The sequence below is a fragment of the Lipotes vexillifer genome, unplaced genomic scaffold (assembly GCF_000442215.2).
Source record: "Lipotes vexillifer unplaced genomic scaffold, Lipotes_vexillifer_v1.1 scaffold474, whole genome shotgun sequence".
Taxonomy (NCBI): domain Eukaryota; kingdom Metazoa; phylum Chordata; class Mammalia; order Artiodactyla; family Lipotidae; genus Lipotes; species Lipotes vexillifer.
Genome location: NW_006772385.1, coordinates 131,196 through 136,621, shown reverse-complemented (window position 1 = coordinate 136,621; position 5,426 = coordinate 131,196). Strand labels below are relative to the sequence as shown.

Here is a 5,426-nt window from a genome sequence, read left to right as displayed (position 1 = left end):
AAATGAAATGAGCCTCTTTCCCTCCTTTGACCTTTGCCCCTGAGAGCACACACGTTAGGGAAGAAATGTATCAGGGCTACCAGGCAGTTTTCTCGCCTTCCTCCTGCACTGGGCAGAGTGTAGACAGCGACCAGGGTGAGTGGATGTGCCCTGCTCACTCAAGCACACCCTGCGTGCCCTGTCCCCTGTCTTGCACCTACACCTCACCCTCTGTCTTTATTAGGGATGACGGGCATCTTCTGGTTCTCCACCTACTGACTCTCTTTCCACTTCTCAGGGGTCTATAACTCAGGCAACAAAGAACCCCTTTAGACCTCAGCAACCTGACCTGGCTTGGCCAACCAGATTTTCTCTTCTGGAAACTTGGGACTGAAACTCAGAGGTATGTCACTGTCTTTAGCATCGTAAGACCCAGGAAGATGTGTACATTTTGGAGGGCTTCATTTAGAAAGGGACCATCTTCCACCAGGGGCATGGGAAAGCAGGGGAAACCATTCCTGAGAACAAGAAAGAATGAAAAGATAGCACAGCGAGAAGTCACACAGCCCTAAACACGTTCCCGGCAGCTTCCCATTTCCTGGATCTCATGCCTCCTGAGACCTAGTCATACACTTTTTTACCTCAGAGTTCCATGAGTCATCCTGGTCTCCTTTTTGGCTTAAGGTTTGCTATGTGGGTTTCTATTATGTATAGCCAAGAAAGCCTTGACTAAGATATCAAGTACTTAGGAGACTCCTTACTATATCATCTTGCTACCTGCAAGTTCTAACAACCCTAAGTAAGATTTATAACATTGTTTTTGTAAATACATGCAAAATTCCAAGAGACTTTAATAAGTAAACTTGTAGCACATACCATATTTATAATTTAGAGACTACCGCTATTTGTCAATGACCCAATTATTACATTATTATTTAATTTATATCATTAATTAAAAAAAGAAAAAAGTGTGCATCATATTTAAGGTTTACAGCCGAAATAGGTCAAATTTATGAGAAATGGGAGGAGATATTACACACCAACGGTTAGAAGTCAGATAAAAATGAATAATACCCGGAGGTATATTTTAGGCTATTGAAAGTACTTGTGGTTTTATAAAACACAGAAGCTCATGTAAACTCTGGTATCAGACACCCAAGTTCGTATTTGGACTCTGCTATCAGCTAAGCAGCCTCAAGGTGGGCTGTCTACTTAAGCTCTCTATGCCTCACTTTCATCATCTAAAAAATGGAAACAATAATGTTACCCAATTCATAGGGTTGACCTAAATATACAAAGAACTAAGGTATAAACTGTTATACTGGTTCCTTTTGTAAAGTTGGGAAGGGGAGCTGGGTCTTGGGAGCCCACAGGCTCTCGCACTTGTTTCTCTGCCTCTTGTGAAGAGGCATTGACAGCTCTTGTTCTGGACTATCTTCTGCAAGATGTTTGCACAGCAAATAGGCTTAGGAAATACAGACAGTGTTTCTTTCAGGGCAGAGGACAGATTTGCTTCCTGACCAGAATACTAAAGAGATGTTTCCCTGTGGGGCAAAGGCTGGGCAGCTTTACTCGCTGCCTTCTTTATATGGGGCATTTTCTAAGCTTGGGATTTCTCAGCTGTGACACAAACCCACTGTGAACAGCCTCAGCTGGTCCACTGTGCGTCACTCCCACGGGAAACGGCAGACACGGGAGCTGAGGTACACACGAGGCTCATGCTGCTCGCCGTGCTGTGGGTAACAAAGTCCCCTGCTCTCTGACCCACGCATCCCGTGTCTCACGTCTTCTACCGGCATCTATGAAACTGTGGCAGGTAACCTGGCAGCCTGTGAGGAGGGTAAAATCTTGGTCCCTTCACAGTTCCTGGCGTTTCAGGTTCTAGAAGTAAATGGAGTGAGGAAGGAGGGGCTTAGCCCGCACACCTCAGCCCACCAGACACCCTAAAAACCAGTGTTCTCCAACTTAAGTGTGCACCAGAACCACCTGGAGGGTTTGATCAAACCCAGATTCCTGGCCTCCCTGCCTGAGTTCCTCATTCAGTGTGTCTGAGGTGGGTCTGAGAGTCTATGTTTCTAACAAGTTCCCAGGCAACACTGATGCTACTGGTCGAGAGAACACACTTTGAGAAACACTTCCCTAAAGAGACCGAATTTGGACTTTTTCATGGCCATTCTTAGGCCCTGTATGTTTGAAAGACAAGATGGCCTTTCTTCCCCTCGAGCTCAGCAGTTTGTTTTCTTCTACTCAACCTTCAATATGAGGCCATCTTTTAGTCTGAAACTAGAGATAAAGACTTGAAAGAACAAAAACAAAGAGACTAATACTGGTTAACAAATGCATTTCCATCACAGCATAAGTGCTGAGAGACACAGCCCTGCTTTTCTAGGTGAGACGGCAACAGGAGGCATAAGACGAGAAGGAGGGAAAGCCCATGAGGGAGGAAAAAAGAGAGGCTGAAGGAGATGAAAGCAAAGCTAGCAAAAAACGTCATTTCACCTGGGCTCAAACCTTGATTTGACTGTGTACCAACAGAAAGAATCTATGCAGAGTTGGTCGTTGACTTTGGCATGACCAGTCTTCATGGAGGATTTTTTTTTTTTTTTTTTTTTTTTTTTTTACTTCAGGGTGTAGTGTATTTCCTACAAAGGGCATTCTCCTATACAACCACAATATAACCATCAAAACCAGGACATGGGGGCTTCCCTGGTGGTGCACTGGTTGAGAATATGCCTGCCAGTGCAGGGGACACGGGTTCGAGCCCTGGTCTGGGAAGATCCCACATGCCGCGGAGCAACTGGGCCCGTGAGCCACAACTACTGAGCCTGCGCGTCTGGAGCCTGTGCTCCGCAACAAGAGAGGCCGTGAGAGTGAGAGGCCCGCGCACCGTGATGAAGAGTGGCCCCCGCTTGCCACAGCTAGAGAAAGCCCTCGCACAGAAACGAAGACCCAACACAGCAATCAATCAGTCAATCAATCAATCAATCCATCAATAAATAAAAACAACCAGGACATGAACACTGACACATTACTACCATCTAACTGAATGTTGGAGGCAAATGCAGCCAGAGATTCTGTTGCATTAATAACTACTCTCTGGAAAACCATTCTTGGAAGGGGGATGGAAGGGACCAATCTACATAAAGACATTGCTATTGTTACTCTGTCTTCTCTGTGGCTGCAAACTTAGTTTTGCAGCTTATTGATGTAAGAACCTCTGCTTCTACTGCTGGTCTTTGAAATCAACTGAGGTAAGCAGTTCTTTTCAGCTCGTTGCAGGCTGCGTCCAAAAGATAACTAGTTCCACAACCACAGAAAGTCTTAACTTTAGAATCACACATGAGCATTCTCATCACTTTTCCATGAACATTAAATTCCTTCTAATATTTACATAAAGCCATTAACAATAGATGACAACATTTTTCTAAAGGTCTTAGTCAAGTTAACAGTGAGAGCTTTGACCAATGAATGAAGCTAAATTTAATAAAATTAACATGTTTTTCCTAAATTTGTCTAAACCAGCTGTCGTCGTTGTTGACAGTAGTGGCGCCAGACATAATCAGGCCAAGTTCAAGTCCTGTTCTATAAGAAGCTGGGCTTGGCTGCCTGGCCACTGTGAGCACCAGAGCCCAGGTGCAGTGATGGTGGAGTTCACCTGCTCAGAGACCCATGGCAGGATTTCCTCCAAGATGGGAGCATCCTCCTTCAGGTCTGCCCTCAGCTCCCACTGCTCCTTATTCTTCGCACTCCCATTGGACAACCTCTCTACACACATGATCTTCATGCCAGCGACTCCCAAATCTATGTTGCTGAGCCAGGCTTCTCTTTCAAACTCTAGTTCTGACCCCGAACATCTTCGCTTGGGTTTTCTACACAAAGAGAGTGGGAACGAACATTTATGAAGTGTCGACTGTGTACAGCACACTGAATAGCATCTCGATCCACCAGAATTTATAGGTGGGAAGCAACAGAAACCATCTCCAGCTAATTTAGGCTGAAGGGAACTTCCTCAAAATGGGGGAGCTCTTCCAGGGAAGCGAAAGGCAGAGAACTACACATAAGCTCCTGGAGCTCCAGAGAGACTTGGGAATAGCAACTCTTGGAAAGTTTCAACTGGACACTGTCTCTACAATGCATGAACTCTGTTTTCAGTTTTATTCTTTGGCTGATGATTCAAATTCTAGAGCCGGGGGTCGGGGGCATGCGGGGAATCAAATCGGCAAAACTTGGACCACATACCTGGTCATCAGCCATGACAGGAAAAGGTACCCTTGGTCAAAGTCCTAACCTGAGTGTATCCAATGAGGAAAGATAATTCCCCAGAGATAAACCAGGCTGTTATCACCCAAAGTAGGTAGACTGGATTCTGGGGAGCCCAAAATCACAAATGCCCACCTTGAGAGTTAGCTGTTATTATCACTATGTTACAGTTAAGAAACTGAAGCTCTGAGGATTTCCCTAAGTTGCCAGGGTTACACAACCTTGTCACTCTGACTGCATTACTGCATGCTACCTTGACAGGCACCTCTAACTCATCATCTCTATTCTGTACGCCTCCCCTTCCCTCTGTATCCTGTCAGCAGCCTTGAATCTATCTCGCCGTCCCCACTGTGGCTGCTCCTGCCTTACCTGGGGCCCTAACAGGACCCACTGCAGTGCTCCTAATTTGTCTTTCTGCAGCTAGACCCCCTCCCTCCAGCTTCCATTCAGTCGATGAAAAGCGAGTCATTAACGTACTAAAATCTTTCCAACGCCCAATACTACAGGTCAGATAAAATTTAAATTCTGCAGCACGAAAGGCAGAGAAGGCTTTTGCTCACCTTTTGCTTTTGCTCACCATTACTTCCTGCTATTCCTAACCTTCCCCCAAACACCCATCTTTGGGATCTGGCCTACTAGGACTCTTCAAGTCTACCAAATGCCTCTTCCCTCTCTTTTTCATTCTTTATCAGGAATACCTTTCCTGACCTAGTTAACCTGGTGACTTGCAAGTAATTTTCACAGCTCATGTCAAGTACACCTTCATTATAAAACTTTCTCTAATTTCTCTGGGCTCTTTTCTGGCACTCCTACTGCACTCTAGATATAGCCACATATATACTTATAACACTGGACTACAATGACTGGTTATATATTTGTAAAAATAGTCATGGTGATAATATTTGTAGTTAGTGTTTTCTAAGCACTTACTATATGCCAGGCACCATGCGAAATTCTCAATATGAATTCATATTGATTACTAAATTCTCAGTATGAACTACTGTCATTTTATCCTCACGATCCTAAGAAGTGGATGCTATTATAATACCTCCTTCACAGTTGAGAAAAAAGAGGCTCAGAGAGGTTAACTAACTTGTGCAGGGCAAAACAGTAAATATTGGAGCCTGGATATAAACCCAGGCACTTTGGTTCCAGAATCCTTGCTTTTTAACCACTGTGGGCTACAC

General features: G+C 44.7%; 1 protein-coding gene across 1 annotated transcript in view; it reads right to left on the bottom strand.

The window, feature by feature from the left end:
• Positions 1–5,426, bottom strand: part of DNAH11 (dynein axonemal heavy chain 11) — a 213,524-nt gene that overhangs the window by 89,291 nt on the left and 118,807 nt on the right.